General features: G+C 39.2%; 1 protein-coding gene across 6 annotated transcripts in view; it reads right to left on the bottom strand.

The window, feature by feature from the left end:
* DIAPH3 (diaphanous related formin 3) overlaps positions 1 to 17488 on the bottom strand; it is a 786386-nt gene that overhangs the window by 332219 nt on the left and 436679 nt on the right. The gene's annotated exons all lie outside the window — the stretch shown is intronic.

The following is a 17488-nucleotide window of genomic DNA, read 5'->3' as shown; positions in this document are numbered from 1 at the left end:
ACTAGAATTTGCAAAAGGTTAAATTTGATGGACTTTTGTCTTTTTACAACCCGACTATGAAACAGTGATTCAATTCTGCAATTTTCAAAATATATTCAATAATACATCAGAAAATGCACTTACAAATATATGTGCACACAATTTATAGAAATTTTAGAGGGCTATGACACTATACGCACATCTACATTAATATTTTATTTCTGTACCATGGAATCACACAGTGCTTTATAGGATGTGCTAAAGCTGCAAGTCATCCAAGGTAATGCTACTGGAGTTATAAAGGAAAGTACACCCAAAGAATTTATGTGCCAATATCCACACTATGGCCTAAATGCAATGGAAAGAAGTATAAAAAGAAGCAGCTTATTGTAAAGGAAGAGCTAAGAAGATTGCCACAGACAAGGACAACTTACAGATTTCTTCAGTAGAGTGATGAGATTTTAATTCTTAGAATTGCAAGCAGAGGAGAGCAAAGACAAAAAGGGACATAAGCAAGTCATACACGATGGAGGAAATACTCATGGTGACAGGAGAAGTTTGAAAGCTTTAGTACTCCTTTTAGTTCAATATATGCCTAATGTGTAATAGTAGGTTTATCTTCTCCCAAAACCAAATAAAGCTGTCTAATGCTAAGAAATACAGATGATCTACAGACAAGAATCACAGAGAATCAATTTTGTGAGGGAGTCAGGGAGCGAAGGAAAAACATACAAGTCCTTGTTTTAGCTAAAAAAGATAAAATTAGTGTTAAATTAGTATATATTTCTATATTAAATCATAATGCCCTGTATGAATGTAAGATCAAATAAATGATTATCATTTATGCAACTCCGACTGCTTACTACAATGGAATTAGTACAGTCCCAATACTGGCAGGGAGAGGAGTGGTGGATCATCACAAGCTATACTGATAGGCTCTGGATCACATACACAACATCATCCAGAATGTTATAGAATGGAGGAAGGGGAAGGGAGAGGCTAATAAACACAGAGTACAGCCAAAGGAAGAATAGGAGTTGAGGAAAGAGGAGTTGTGTGAGTTGGGAAAACTGCACTGTGAAAGCACTTGGACCACTTTTTTATTATAGTCAATAGATTGTTTATATACAGTATGAGTCCACATACACATAGCCGCAATATGCCATGTGGCACCAGACACCTGGTGCAAGTGAGCTGCACCAAGCAATGCAGCATTTTTTTCACTCAACTATGTATCTTATTTGCAACACAATGTGAAAAAACGCAAAGGTTGAAGAATAAGCAACTATTGTAGACTTTCCTCCTACAAGAGGCAGAAAAAGACATCCAATAAATTAATAATCTGGGACAACATCTTATACACTTGGTACGATAAAAACGCATGATATGAACGATAACTATATCGTTCATATTGTTATCACTCAGATCGTTCATTTTTTTATGTCTTCCAGCCCACAAACGACCAGCAATGTGCGGGCACGTATGGACGATAATGATATCGTCCATTGGACGTGCATGCCGGTCAACCTGGTCGATATTGACCAGGTTACGTAGGGATCCGCGATCATTGTTCGCGGGTCGCTGGCCCATCGTTGGTGGTGTGGGGTTGCTGGCCCGTCGTTGGTGGTGTGCTGGATGAACGATAACAATCATCTAGCACACCAGGAAGATGCAGAGCGATCAGTCAGCAATATAGTTATCGCTGACTGATCGTACCGTGTGTACGCACCAATACTTTACAGACTGATATTGCTAAATATTTACACTAGTGTTATTCTACGTTATATTCCTTGATTTATTATCGGAGGAAGCTTTACAAAAATTTCCAACCCAGCAGCGGAACTCTCCTAACAAAGAGATTACCGAATAGGAAGTGAGATTGATGATCAAATAATTAAAACTTACTCTGCTCCAATGGTATTAATGGCAACAATTACAAAGTTCTAATAGATAATGTAGTTTTTACGCTCACATAGTTATTTAAAATAAAAAAACCACATCTCATAACTCAGTGGTTCCCAAACTTTCCTTAATCACGACACCCCTCGGCAAAGAGTTTCTTACTGGGAAATTATGAAATTAAAAAAAAAAAAGATTAATTTAAGTAAACGGTGCTTACCTGTCATCCTTAAGTTCAGATACACAGTTTTGGACAGGGTTGCACTTATCATTGGCAGCCACCAACACTGGTTTTGCCCATCATATTGACCATAAATAATTTTATTTGGTCCTAGACCACCAACCTGTGGCACCCCAGGGTGACACTGCACACAGTTTGGGAACCACTGTCCTAACCTAATTAAAGTGAAACCAATACAATCCTTATCCTGAATCTTAAGATGGACACTGAATAAATTGATTCATATGGGTCAATCAACTGTGTAAATCAAGACTCTAAATGGTGACTAAAATGATGTCTTCCTGCTTTGAAGTTTGAATGATGAAAAAGCACCAAATAGATCTCCTGGACTCATCTTCAAAACATGGTTTTGAACAACCTTTGCTGCTCAGTAGTTTGTGTGTGTTCCTCCCCCCCCTGTTTTTTTCCCTTGCCAACCCCGCCACTTCCCTAATTATTAACAATGTAAAATTACATTTTGATCAGAGGCACAAGATGTTGAAGTCTTTTTTTATTCAATCTTGCTTAAAATTTTAGCTGTGTAGACTGCATACCTTGATGTTTTCCATATAATTTCTGTGGAACTTGATTAGGATTTTGCAGATGACCTATGCATGTTATATCAAATACTAATGTTATTTTGAACTAGATGAATTAAATATATCAGCCTTGTGTCTGGGTTTACAGTTAAACAAAAACAAATCCCTAACTTAAGGTGGGTGAACACTTGTGTAACCGGCAATAGTGCCGATGTCCAGGGTCACCCCGGACAACACATGATTGCCTGTACACACTGCAGGGATTAATGAAGGATGGAACAATCATATGTTCCGACCTTCATTTACATTCATGGCGCCACATGCGTTATAGTCAGGTTTCATGTGCACCACATCAAACCTGACAATATAGCATGTGACCGTAGGAGCACACATATCATGCATACGCTCTGCACAATATGCAGAATTTGTCAGTCTAATGTGGCCAAATCGGAACGACATCGCTCCAGTGTGTACCCAAGATAACAGTTTGCCCCACAGGGTACAACATTAGGCAGAGGAAAAAATTGAAGAGGCAAGTGGAGGAAGGTGTCATGTAACAATTTTCCGAAAACGTTGTTTTTTTTTAATGGATGAAGGTGTTATGAGCTAGGGATCATAGGAACAATGTTATTTTAAATGTTGGTAGTCGATTTACTGATATATTTTGTGGATAAATGTCAAATTCATGTCAAGTTTATTTTGACTGTAAATATCTCAGTTTCTTCTAAACATCACTTAACACCTTCATCCATTTGCCACTTCAAATTTTTTTTATGGCATTGTCACCCTAAAAATATAAAATCTTCTAATATAAAATTATAATAGATAAGACATTGGCTGAAATTAAGAGGTGGAATAGCATAATTTAATAAAAATGGTAACATTCCCAAAACTGCTATTCCCATACTTGCCTACTTTTGAAAAAGCATTTCATGGAGATTGAGATTGTGGGTGTGTACTGCTACATCTGAGAGACATGTGATAAAATTGCCTTGAATTCAAATGTAAATGAGCCCCAAACAGTTAGTAAGGTCTATTTGTTGATGAAAACACTGATACTTTTTAGAAATTGCATGTAGCCATAGGGATAATTGAGCCTTATAACTAATGCAGGGGAATGATACTAATGATCCCATTTGAATGTATATGTTTTTTTTTTTAAACAGCTTCATAATGGGGTAAGGTACTGTACAATCAGGGAGATTGGTGGACCCTTCAGGGAGTCAGGGATAGTGCTACTATTTCAAGGAGTCTCCCTGACAATCAGGGAGAGTTAACAAGCATGACTATACCCCTTTCATGTGCCCCTCTCTTTTCAAATAAAGATGAAAGTGATGTATCATGCCTTCTGCAACAGCAAAAAAATAGAATTAGACCAGGTGGAATAATATAATCAAGCAGCAATATGTCACTACACAAAATATATATGTACACTCTTCGTTATAACAATTCACTTCCTAGTTTAAACTTGGTATGTTATTTACACCTTCTAAAAAGAGAGACACCCCCAGGTGCATTGGGTAATCCTTTCTTAATGTCAAGTGCTATTTGGTATAACATTAGAAAGGTTTAGAAACTGAATGATTCCTAATCCATTTTTTACCCTCTGCTGGGTAATCTTGATTTCTAGAAAGGGATGACTGCTTCCCCTTCACACAATGGGTTCATGAAGGATTAGATACTATTGGATCTTTAACATATCCAAATACACAAAAACCTTAAGGCCGGTATCCACTTAGCCGCAAACACATTAGTAGGTGGAAACTTATCACACCAATCGCCCTAATATGTCACTCTTCACATGTATGTGCGCTCCCATTTATCAAGCTATCTGTTTGTGGGATGACAGGTGACAAGTACATGAGAAAATGGAGAATATGTCTGCAGCCCAAAAACAGGTAAACTAATATAGGCTAACATTATAAATGACAGTTATTGGCCAAAGGGTTAGGGTTCTTAAACTGTGGCAAATGGCTGTTATATGAATTTTTCTCTAACAAGGAACAAATTATAGAGAACAATATTATTTGGCCAAAATAAATGCTGTAGTTAAATTAGGGGTACATAAATATGGATGTATGTTTATTTTTAAAGTCATTTTAGGGCACTTTTAAAAAATTTTGAAAAATAAGAGTTACTGTATGATATAATATATCTCTGTTAACTCTTATTCTTCGAGGTCCATAGGGTCCACATGAATTACCTTGGGGTATGTGGTTGGAGTGATCCAGGCACCGAACAGTTACAAGCTAAATTTATCTCCTAGGATGCACTAGGTCCTCCTCCATATACACCCCGCCCCCAGCTACAGGTATTCAGTTTGTAAATCAAGCCCAAGGCAGGAGAAGGAAAGAAGAGAAGGACAATTGTACCACAGAAAGACTCTCTCTAAGAAGGAATCATTGAAATACAAAAGAAAAAGATTACCCAATAACACCAGGTGCGTTAGGGGTGGATGCCCTGTGGACCTCGGAGAAAGAGAGTTAAAGGTATGTTATACCATCACTTTATTTTTCGGGGTCCATAGGGTCCACAGGAATTACCTTGAGGATGTCCCAAAGCAGTTCCCTTAAGGGTGCAGATGCTCCTGTTTAGTAGAAAGGAGAATCCAACGCCCAAAGGAAGCATCCTGAGAGGTAAAGTGTGGACGGAAGACCATGTGGCTGCCTTGCACCACTGTTTAGTGGAGGCACCACAATGAAACGCCCACAATGGTCCCACAGATCGAGTAGAATGTGCTGTCACTGTGTTTGGAACAGAGAGATAGCTTGTGTGTAAGCTTGAGAAATCATCATACGAAGCCACCTAGCCAGAGTCTGTTTGTTAGCTGGCCAGCCTCGCTTATGACAGCCATGCCACACAAAAAGAGAATCCGATTTCCTAATGGAGTTGGTGCGATTCCCGTAGATATGTAGGGCGCGTACAACGTCCAGAGAAGCTTCACCTACAGAGAGGCCTGGAGACTGGAAGGCTGTAACTACAATTTCTTCATTTACATGAAAGTGTGATACAACCTTAGGGAGGTGATCTGCCCAGTTACGGAAAACAACTCTATCCTGATGAAAAATCAAAAAGGGAGAGCGACAAGAATCAGAGACCCTGCGGCAGAGGAGATGGCAAGAAGAAAAACTGTATTTGCTGTCAATCACTTAAGGTCTTCTGATTTCAGGGGTTTGAAAGGGGGCCCTGAGAACCAAAGACATATCACGGAGCTACCGGAGGGATAAAGGAAGGCTGAACCCTCAGAACACCCTGAGAAAATGTCCTAACATCAGGCAGCGGGGCTATCCTTCGCTGAAACCAAACTCAGAGTGCATAAACCTGAACTGTCAGGGTGGCCAGGCAAAGACCCCAGTCTAACCCAGCGAGGTGAAAAGCAAGCACATGGGAGACTCTAAAAACTTCAGGATCAGATTTTTTATGCTTACACCATTGAAAATACGAGTGTCAAATCCTGTAATAGATGCGGGCAGAGGAAGGCTTCCGTGCCCTAAGCATCGTCTGAATTACAGGATTAGTAAACACCCTTGGCTCTTAAGATGGAAGATTCAAGAGCCACGTCATCAAAGACAGATGAGGAAGGTCCGGATGCAGACAAGGACACTGTGTTAACAGGTCCATCCTTGAGGAAGAGGCCATGGAGTGTCTATGGAGAGACTCTGACGGTCGGTGAACCAATGATGTCTGGACCAAGCAGGGGCTATCAGCATTACTGTGCCGCCCTACCGCTTAAATTTCCTGATGACCCATGGGAGGAGGGAGATCAGAGGAAAGAGATACGCTAGCTTGAAGTCCCACTTCACTGCTAGAGCGTCACCAAAATCGGCTGAGGGATCCCTGGTTCTGGACCCGTACCTGGGGACCTTGTGGTATATTTATGGATAGGAGACCCTCATTGGTCATCCATCCTCCCTAAAAGGAGTGATGACCCATCACTGCGTCCCATGCGCGGCGGCTGGCATCGATAGTGACGAGCACCCAATTTGGAATCCAGAAAGGGCAACTCCTGTTCCGATGAGCTGTTTGCAGTCACCATGAGAGGGAGAGCCAATCTTCTGGCGAGATGAGGATCGCTCGAGACCATACCAGATTATACTGACCATCCCACCAAGAAAGATTCCATCACTGCAGGGGCCTGGAATGGAACTGGACATATACCACCATGTTCGAAGGTGGATACCATGGACCCCAAGTACTGCATTGCTGAGTGAACTGACACTCAATGATTGCAGAGCAATTTGTGCAGCCGCAATTGTAACGCAGAAATAGTGTCCCCCGGTAGAAAGATCCTTTGTACCCCCGGATGTAGCATCTGCTGTATTGGAGAAAGAAAATATCTTTTCCAATTGACTATCCAGCTGTGCTCCTGTAGGCAGACAATGATCAGCTGGAGATGACGTAAAATCTTCGGAGACTGCGCCAATATCCGGAGGTCACCAAGTAGGCAGTATCCTGACTCCTTCTGAGAAGAGTAGCCATGACTGGTATTATCTTGGTAAACCCATGAGGGCTTGTTGACAGACCAAAGGGCAATAGTATTGTTGCTGACGAATAGCAAAACTCAGAAACCCTGGCAATAAGTACATGCAGATATGCATCCTGTATGCCCAGGGCCAAGAAATCCCCAGGTTCCATTGCCAGCATAATTAACCAGACTGTGTACATGTGGCAATTGGGCACTTGGACAAACCTGTTGAGAGATTTCCGATTCAGAATAGAGCGATGAGACTCTTCTAGCTTCTGAATCAAACAACAATCTAAGTAATATTCTTCCTTCAAAGAAAGAAATCCCTTCCGCACAGATGAACAATTGTTATGGTTTTTCCTTTCCCCTAATAAGTACAATAGGGAATATTACTGCATTCACAATGGGGAGGTGAACCCAGGAATATAACTGAATATAGAAAAAAGAACAAAGAAAAAGTATTCCTATATCGGGGCACACACGGAACCAAATTATTGTTATATTACATTGAATCCTGTGTTTACTAAATCTCTACTCATAACAATTCCTTAGGAACCTATGATTAAGCATACCAGCGAAACGCGTGGCAGGAGACAGTACACGCTGATTAGCGTGTTCTGTGTTTTTAAATGTGTTCATCACAGTGGACGCTGGGACGCAATGAGCAGGCATTTGGGGGTCAGTGCACAAAGAGCACACTACTGTGATTTATTGCAACAATGTGTCATTACATGTAAAAAAAACCCCAATATTTATGTTGCTGATATCCAAAATAATGCCTGCATGAGTATCAAGGAATATGATCACTGCTGTGACTGATGTGCAATGGTATAGTCTTGACAGCCCAATATATAATTAATCAGAAAAATTAATTATGGGCTGTTATCGCAGTTAAACAGTTTATAAAGGATATATATGCTGCCAATTTATAATTATGATACAATTTATTTATTTTTAAGCAGCATACCTTCATATGAGATTTTGTTCTAAAAAGAATATTGAAAGCAGCGCTCCTGCATATTCATACAATTATTTGTTATTGTTGATAATATGTGGTGTATATATTATATAAGAATATAGTGTTCCCTCACTTTAAACACCACCACATAAATCAAAATTATTATCCCTGCTTTTAGTGTTTGCTCAGTATGTAATATTCTGGCAATCAGTACATCTCAAGTGTTTGAGAAAGTTCTGTCCATCTGACAACATCCCATATAGTTTGTTATAGGGTTTCTATAAAGTTATCATATCGTGTCTTTGATATACATCATTAGTCAAATCTGTTGTTATACACCTGGGTAATGTTCAGTATGCCCACAGTAGTTCTTTGGGAGTGCTTGTATTATTAAAGTCACTTGAATATCAGTGAAATGGTGGCATTTCTATTATCCATAGGTGATCCTTACGTCATAATGGGTAGTCAGATAATACATATGGTAAATTCTCCAGTATCCCTCTATTGTACAGTATACTCATGTGATTTTTAATTTGAAAGAGTGCTCCTGGGAGGAATATGCAGATAAGTGAGCTATTAAGTGTCACATGCAAATTGTATCCTCATCAAGTGTTTCAGCTGTTCTGCTCTCATGTACAGTATAGCTCTCCACTCGAAGTGGAGCTGGCTCACACTATTGTGAGGGATCTGTTCACATTCAAAATACAAGTGGTTCATTTAGCAGGAATAATATGCATAACAACACATTGTCATAACAAGTGAATGGTAGGCAGTGCCGCGTGACTGAGACAATGTTTCGCTATGAAGCTTTATCAAGTTAAGCCGAGCTGACTTACAGAGCTCCCTTAAATACCCACATGTATGCTGTAACACCAATCGGGTGCCTGATGCATTCGTGTCCACCAATCATTCCGGTCCTCATTCTTTAGCTCCGCCAATCTCTCTGGATTGACAGCGTACCCATGTTTCCTGGGGCTGATGACTCCATCAGGAGGAATCTCAATGGATTCTTAATACATGGATATTGCCTAAGTCAGGAGTAATCAAACTCTGATTTTCATTCATTGTATGTCACTTGTGATAGGTAGAACCTTATCTAGGGTTATGACATACATGGATATAGCAAGAATCTCCTTTATTAGTAAATAATAGGATGAAGTGGTTAGTATTGAATCTATAAGTCACGTGATCATCATCAATTAATTATAGGGTCTTTTCAGGATTTGTGTGTGTTACATAAGGACCATAAAGTGGTGTGAATATGACAAAATATATATTAAGATAATAATATATCCATAATTTAAAATGGTCTATAGAGCATATATGAGTTATCTATTTCATATAGATAATGCGGCTTAATTATTTCACAAAATTATATATAGTGTTATTCCAGAAATAGAATATGGTTATCACCCTCTTTTAGTATAATTTCACACACACACAAAAATGTGTACATAATAAATGACATACACACTTTAGAATCACATCTATTTAATCACTATTCGTCCCTTAGTTTATTTCATTGTGGATGGCTCCTAAACGTGAATTATATATATATATATATATATATATATATATATATCCATATATTGTAATTTATATCTATATAACTATTTAATGTGCCATATCATAACACTATTGTAGGATTTATATTACAAGGATATAATCTAAATTTCAATCCATATTATTGAAATTCTAACTTTTATGTCAATAGAGCATCATTAAAATATAGTAATAATTTCTGACCAATTGTCACTTGATTATCATCATTTAGCCTGGATTCCATCATCTTGTCCATTTTCGATTAGGCTTTCTGAAAAGACCCTATAATTATGATGATGATCACGTGACTTATTTATTTTATTATTTATTACCAGTTATTTATATAGCGCACACATATTCCGCAGCGCTTTACAGAGAATATTTGGCCATGCACATCAGTCCCTGGCCCAGTGGAGATTACAATCTATGTTCCCTACAACATGCACACCGACATACACACTGGGGTTAAATTTTGTTGGGAGCCAATTAACCTACCAGTATATTTTTGGAGCGTGGGAGGAAACCAGAGCACCTGGAAGAAACCCACACAAGCACAGGGTGAATATACAAACTCCACACAGTTAGGGTATCGAACCCACGACCTCAGTGTTGTGAGGCAGTAACGCTAACCATTACACAGTCTGTGCTGTGCTGTGACTTATAGAATCAATACTAACCACTTCATCCTATTATTTACTAATAAAGGAGATTCTTGCCATATCCATGTATGTCATAACCCTATAAATATTGCTATATATTATAAGGTTCTACCTATCACAAGTGACATACAATGACTGAAAATCGGAGTTTGATTACTCCTGACTATATCCATGTATTAAGGATCCATTGAGATTCCTCATGATGACGTCATCAGCCCCAGGAAACGTGGGTGTGCTTTCAATCCAGAGAGATAGGCGGAGCTAAAGAATGAGGTCCGGAATGATTGGTGGACAAGGATGCATCAGACACCCGATTGGTGTTACAGTACGCGTGAGGGTATTTAAGGGAGGTCTGTAAGTCAGCTCGGCTAACCTTGATAAAGCTTCACAGCGAAACGCTGTGTCAGTCATGCAGCGCTGCCTACCATTCACTTCTAATGACAATGTGTTGTTATACAAATTATTCCTGCTAAACGAACCACTTGTATTTTGAATGTGGACAGATCCCTCACAATAGTGTGAGCCAGCTCCACTTCGAGTGGAGAGCTATACTGTACATGAGAGCAGAACAGCTGAAACACTTGATGAGGATGCAATTTGCATGTAACACTGAATAGCTCACCGATCTGCATATTCCTCACAGGAGCACTCTGGCAAATTAAAAATCACACGAGAATACAATAGAGGGATACTGGAGAATTTACCATATGTATTATCTGACTATAAACATTATGACATAAGGATCACCTATGGATATTAGAAATGCCACCATTTCACTGATATTCAAGTGACTTTAATAATACAAGCACTCCCAAAGAACTACTGTGGGCATACTGAACATTACCCAGGTGTATAACAGATTTGACTAATGATATATATCAAAGACACGATATGACGACTTTATAGAAACCCTATGAGAAACTATATGGGATGTTGTCAGATGCACAGAACTTTCTCATACACTTGAGATGTACTGATTGCCAGAATATTACATACTGAGCAAACACTAATAGCAGGTATAATTATTTTGATTTATGTGGTGTTGTTTACAATTGTGGGAACACTATATTTTTATATAATATAATATAATATGTACACCACAAATATTATCTACAATAAAAAAAAATTGTATGAATATGTAGGAGTGCTTCTTTCAATGTTCTTTTTAGAACAAAATCTTAAATCACATATCTTCTATATCTTTTGACACTATCTATATTTTAACTGATTCTCTGTCTCTTTTTTGTGTTATAATATGAGGATATCAGAATCTTGCCATTTATTAAATAAAAGTTATATTTGAAAATATTAGTTTAGTGCACCATCCCAGGACATTTCGTCTTCCCCTTCTTCTGTTGTTGTAGCCCATATATGAAACCAGCAAAGGGGCTTTCGCCTCCTGCTTCTCGTTTTTTTTGGACATAATATCCCTAATGTTATGCAAATAAAATAATACAATGTGACTGTTTCACACCCAAAATAACCCACACACTTGTAGAAGAGAGATTATGAGGAGAAACAGCAGTGATAGTTATAACTGACAGTTATTCAGGAACAAAAAAGGCAGTATAACACACAGCAGATTTACACAAGTCACATACAATGCAAATATATATATATATATATATATATATATATATATATATCATAAAACTATATATATAAGGCAGTACAAAGGTGCGGCACTCTCTTCAAAAAAGACAAGACAACTATGTCGATTATATCAACGTTTCAGTACCATGAAACTTTCTTCAGGATAGTACATATGGTACTGAAACGTTGATATAATCGATATAGTTGTCTTGTCTTTTTTTGAAGAGAGTGCCGCACCTTTGTACTGCCTTATTCTAGTTTCGTGAGGGCACCTCTAAAGTTATCTTTTGTTGTTTGGAGTGCCGGACCTACCCTGGATAATATATATATACATATATATATATATATATATATATATATATAATATTGAGCTCTGTATAACCTGGCCATCCAAGGAGAGGTATGCAGGGAGACTAACCAAGCCTCCTGAGATCTGCAGCCACAGGAGCACTTAAGAGTGGTCTCTAGCTGTTTCATATAACAGGGAGGCAGATAAAAACAACACAGACAGAGGAAACCTCATCTCTGGACCAGCATCTGGGTTGGGGGAGGGGCAGCCGGGGAGAGCGTATCTCCCCTAGGTTGTATGGAACCATTAGGCTCACTGACTTATACATGGCCGCCGCCATTATCATCCCCGACTGCTAGGAAATCTGATGTCCCGGTGGTCTAGTTGGTGAAGCAGTTTACCTGGTTCCTCACAACAGCGGCCTCCGGCAGGTCTCAACCTCCAGAGGTACAGAGTGCCACGTGGTTCCCTGCCGTCGGCGGTCAGCAGGGAACTACCTTACCTGTGTCCCTGATGTCTCCGTCTGCAGTCCCAGACCCAGCACTATGACTACCCTGCGCCCACTGAAATCATAAGTTCCCTCACTGATGTTGCGGCACTGGAGGGGGTAGACGGAGCAGCAGCACAGGCATCCCGTGCTGCTTACTCATAGGATAAAAATTTTAACAAAAACGTGCTTAGGACTGCCAAAGCAGTCCCCTGTTCATAAGGTGCACTCCTGCGCACCAAACAAAAAACAATGCCTGTAGCCAGGGGAGGGGAATATATGGAGGACCCAGTGCATTCTGGGAGCTAAATATTGTAATTGTTTGGTACTTGGATTACTCCAACCACATACCCCAAGGTAATTCCTGTATACCCTATGGACCCCAAAGAAGAAATACACCTGGTCACTTGCACCTGCAAGGTTTAAAACACCTATCAGATCCATACAGCCCACCCAAAATATCTGTCCCACTACTTTAAACCCATTTTCCCAGCACTATTTTTTACTTTTTCACTCCCAAAAGACCTGTAATTATTGGCCCAATTAAGCTAATAAAAAAAAAATGTTTTGCCTAAATTGCCATTAAGGATGGTCCAAGGGGTTCTGGATCAAGTCCCAACATTAACACCTTAAAATAGGGGTTTTGCACAACTTTTCACCTGCTCAGAGGTGGTGAACACTTTTTGAGGTTTTTATACCATGTTGAATTCTCACGTGCAAAAATCGCGGCTAATAGGATAGCCCAATATAGCCATTTGGCCGTAAAGCAGCTTATCTTGGCTAATAGGATGTGGCCCTCAATCTTTGCTAAGGTGACAATGAAATGTAAATTATTTCAGGCTCAGCACTGTTATTTTATACATCTTTGCATCCGATTGATAAAATACATTTGACAATATGTTTGTAATTCAACAACTGGCTCTTAAGGCTATTTCTCTCTTATTAAATCACCTGTAAAGTATCCAGGAGACCTGTTGTACAGTTCAGTTATTTAGTAACATAACATTAGTACATAAATTAGCATTGTTTTGCTTGTTTACATGTGCCAGAGAGAGCACTGGCGAGCAACAAATTCAGGCAAGTATACACACTTACTGATTGGCCGCTCGACATGTCGTCCTGACGTCACAGCAACGTGGACATTGACTGCCCGCCCAGCTGTAAAGTCAGTCCCTGCAGCAAGTGTACAGGTGGTCGGCGGACTACCCGTACACACAGCTGGGTGCAGCGAAATATATATGTGTGGGCCATCTGTTGTGCAACACAGCCGACGCGATGTCTGTGAACGACGTCATTCACAGATATGTCAGGGGTACACATGTGCCGACGCGCTCACAATATATATCGCCCAGTGTGTACCCATCATTAGGCATTGTTATGGCAAATGTAAAAATTACTCCAGGTTGTAAGGAAATTCTCACTACTTTATCAACTGTAAAAAAAAAAAGACTATTCTATAACAATGGTTGCTTGCCATGCCCCCCTCACTAACATTGTTCAAGGATTTTTTTTCATTTTTAACATAGAATGGTTTATGCATTATATAGAGATGCTACTATTATCACTGACACGCATAATAGAACAAAGGCCCTGATTCAGAGCCGGGCAGAGCACCCGGCTCTGAATCAGCACGTTTTTTTTTTCTTTGTACGGCCTCCTGGCCGCTCGCATAGCTGTGGGTGACCACCCACAGCTATAGCGAGCGGCCAGGTTGATGGTCGCGATGGTCAAGACCATCGCGACCATCGGGCTTGCGACGCGACCCTTGTGGTAGGGTCTCGTGGCCGCAAGCCCCAGAGAGTTTTTGGCTCTAACAAAGCCGGAATCTCTCCACTGACATCACTCGTGATGTCAGTGGGGCCGCCCCCAAACGGCAGGCGTTCTCATGGGAACGCCTCCGTGTGGGCAGCCATTCCCCCGGCTTGCCCACCAAAGGGGGCGAGCTGTCACTCAATATCAACAGCTCGCATAATTTGTTGCGAGACCCGGAGCGACGGATTGCCCGTCGCTAGCCGGGTTTCGCGCATGCGCACAACGTAGCCAGCTGTGGTCCACCATCGACCTGGTTGCGAGCGCTCAGCACGTGCGACTGGGTCTGAATCGGGCCCAAAGTTCAAAGAGCAGGCGCCTTGGGTTGTAAAGAGAATGTGTTAACAGTTTCGAAGGTCTATTAATACAGATACTTTGGCCCACTCCCAACAATGTCAGACATCACCCTCAAACTATGTCACACATCACTTGCCATAAGGCTCTTCCTGTTAATCAGAATCAGATCTGATTTTTATTTTCTGAAGGGCCCTGGGAAGAGATAAAGGAATTCTGGGAGGATGATGCTTACTAATGAAATAACGTGAAATTGTGATCTCTGCAATAAACTAATGTAATCAGATTACATTTTATATATTCATTCTTAACATTTAAGTTCAACAAACACAAAAGGGGAAATAAAACAAATATGCTTTAAAATGAGAGGTCAAAATGTGCTCACAACAAATGTTATCCAAACATATTACCAACTATATCCTGATATAATTGCCTATATAGTTTCACAACCCTGCAAAGTTATAATTAGAACTATTCTGAAATCTGGCAAAACATCATACTGACTGATTTTATCTCCCTTTTATAAAACACTGATTTTTTAATACAAAATGTAATGGAAGGAAAAAATACCTGCATGTGTTTAACCTTCAAACTTGCTTTCCTGTCATTTGATTTTATAGTCTGACAGTCATATTGATAATTGGTTGAGACAACAACTGGGAGGCACATTATATCGTTATGTTCTAAACCAGAGATCAGAGGGCATGTCAAATGGTAATCTGACTCATGATCAACACAGCTACACCTTTTAAAATAGATTAGTATAGTGCAGGCTTTTATTTCAACAGTAAACTCCTGCATTATGCAGTGTTCATCTCTAAATGTTTAGATTTTATAAAGAGCAGATGTGAAGCAATCAGACTTCATCTTGGTTTAAAATGTAAGATACACGAGGCTCTGTCACATTAAATAAACTAACGGGAAGCAGAGATTTGCTATTCAATATCATCCAATTCAAAAGCTACCTAGAGACTCAGACATACTGTGAGTTGCAATCCATCTTGGTAAAACTGCCTATCAGCTGTTGCATTACGGAGCTTCCTTGAAAGAAATTAAATGTCATGGTTAAATGGGACACCAATATGTGAATACTAAATGTCAGCCTGAATACGCCAGAATATTTCAAAGGTGAATAAATACACATTATGCACAGTATGTTGAATAAACAGGAAAGTCTTTGACAACCTTTTATGATGTGGACGCAAAAGGTTTAACACAGATGATGTCCACTTTGCATAACATTTAATCATGTTATACTTTAATGGGAAAATAATATTAAGTATAAAATTGTCATTAATAATCATAACATTGAGTATTTGAAGATATTACTCTAGAAGTACATCAAACAATTGCATGCGTCATGTATGGTTATCTAATAAGCCTCATAACTTCAAGCCACTTATTTTCTTTCCAAGATTATAAACTCTTTACTCGCTGCCTAGAATTTTCTGATAATATTCTAGTGTTCACTAGGATTTTTGGGGGGCAGGGTGCTGATCACCCAGGGGGGGGCACTTTTTATTTTGAAGGGAACATTAGTGGTGCGAAACATGGTAAAATGGGTTGTCAGCGTGCAATGCACAGCACGTATGTCAATAGTCTTTATACATATGCTTGTCAAATCATCCCTTTAATTCGGAACACATGTGAATTACACAGGTTCAGTGGCTGATTAGATCCAGGTGAAATGGATACTTGAAGTCAGCTAGCCACAGAATCTGTGTAATTCTTGTGTGTCGCAAATTAAAAGGGATGCTCTGGCAAGCCAGGGTTCTTCCTGTTCTCCTTCCTTAAAGTTGACCTTGTTTGTTTTATTTCTTGGGGATTTATTTATGATCTTTTCAACTCACTTCTGGAAACTTTTTACTGGGTATGAATTAACGTAAATTGTGTGGGTTGGTGTGTATGTGTATATTAATTTGAGTGACTATTGAAGCAAAATATTCCTCTCTCTTGTGAAATTATTTTGAGGGCTATTTGTAATGTGGATAACCAGTCAATTCCAAAAGTGTCTTCATATTCTGACCATTTTTTGTTGTGAATTATTTTATGGATTAGTGAATTGGTGCCACCATGTGCTGGGCAGACTTTTAGTAATGATTATAGAGATGCTTTAGCAACTTTAGGTTTTAATTTACATTTTCTAAGAGGCCGGTATAATGGCTAACATATAAGGATATGTTCTTTTATGGGGAATATACTTGTATTGGTGTTGAGAAGATAGACTTTTAATTAGTTTTGTGACAAGAAACAATCTATCATATAGTTTGCATTATAATTTATAGTTAAAAAATATATTCACTAGTTTTCTTGAGTGTAGTTAAATTGTTAAAGACCTTGAGATGAATTTGAACAGCTCGAGCGGCTACAAGCTATTCTGGATTTTGGAATATACAGTATATTTAATATTTATCTTGTTTAGTATATCGATCCCTTTATGAAACTTGCTATCATAAAGACTCTGTATGCATTATGAGAAACCACCCTTGCCAGTTTTTAAGGACTGTCAGGTAAGTATATAGGTTGCTCCAATATGTCTCTCAAGAGGTCACCACTAGAAATAGAACGGCTTCTACAGTAGATAAACTGTATGTAACTTAAAATGACTATTCCACATTCTCTCTGGATGGGACAGATTCTGTATATATAGTTTTTTTTTTAAATTACTATAAAAACAAATTTGTTTCCGTGTATTTTTAATGAGAGCAGTTTTTTTTTTCTTATTCAGAGGGGGTTTGTTATTAGATTGATATAT

Source organism: Taudactylus pleione, unplaced genomic scaffold (genome assembly GCF_031769625.1).
Source record: "Taudactylus pleione unplaced genomic scaffold, aTauple2 ptg000005l, whole genome shotgun sequence".
NCBI lineage: Eukaryota > Metazoa > Chordata > Amphibia > Anura > Myobatrachidae > Taudactylus > Taudactylus pleione.
The sequence above is the reverse complement of the archived record's forward strand: the minus strand, read 5'-3'. Positions and strand labels throughout refer to the sequence as shown.